Source organism: Calidris pugnax, unplaced genomic scaffold, assembly GCF_001431845.1.
Source record: "Calidris pugnax isolate Ruff unplaced genomic scaffold, ASM143184v1 scaffold27, whole genome shotgun sequence".
Lineage (NCBI taxonomy): Eukaryota > Metazoa > Chordata > Aves > Charadriiformes > Scolopacidae > Calidris > Calidris pugnax.
Genome location: NW_015090893.1, coordinates 11,555,870 through 11,556,539, shown reverse-complemented (window position 1 = coordinate 11,556,539; position 670 = coordinate 11,555,870).

Below are 670 nucleotides of genomic sequence, written 5' to 3'. Positions count from 1 at the left end.
GGCGTGGGGTCGGGTATGGGCTGCTGAGCAGCGCCCCGGGGGTGGTGGGGGGCTCCGGTGCCAATCCCCCGGTGCCGGGACACGGGGCTGCTGGGGGCTTTAGGTGGCTCCGGTGCTGATCCCTCGGAGCAGGGACGTTGGGCATGTTGGGGGGCTCTGGTGCTGCTCCCCCAAAGCTAGGACACCAGGGTGTTGGGGGGCTCTGGTACTGATCCTCCAGAACCAGGACACGGGGGTGTTGGGGATTTTAGAGGGTTCCAGTACCGGTCCCTCAGAGTTGGGACACAGGGATGTTGGGGGGCTCTGGTGCCGCTTCCCTGGAGCTGGGACACCAGGTCTCTGAGGGTGTTAGGGGGCTCCAGTGCTGCACCCTGGAGCTGGTACACTGGGGTGTTGGTGGCATTGGGAGGGTCTGGTGCCGCTTCCATGGAGCTGAAGTGCTGGGGTGTTGAGGGGCTCCAGAGCAGCTAGGGTGCAGGTAAAAGTTGGGGCACTCAAATGTGAAGCCATGTGGGGGGTGCTGGAGATCTCTCTGGACCAGTTGGGGCACAGGATCCCCCGAGAGAGGAGCTGGCTTGTTTTGGTGTCCCCCAGAGCAGGGCACGTTGGAGCCAGCCCCATGGTGCAGGCTGCCTGGGGTGCTGTGGAGCAAGTCCTGGGGGGCACGGGG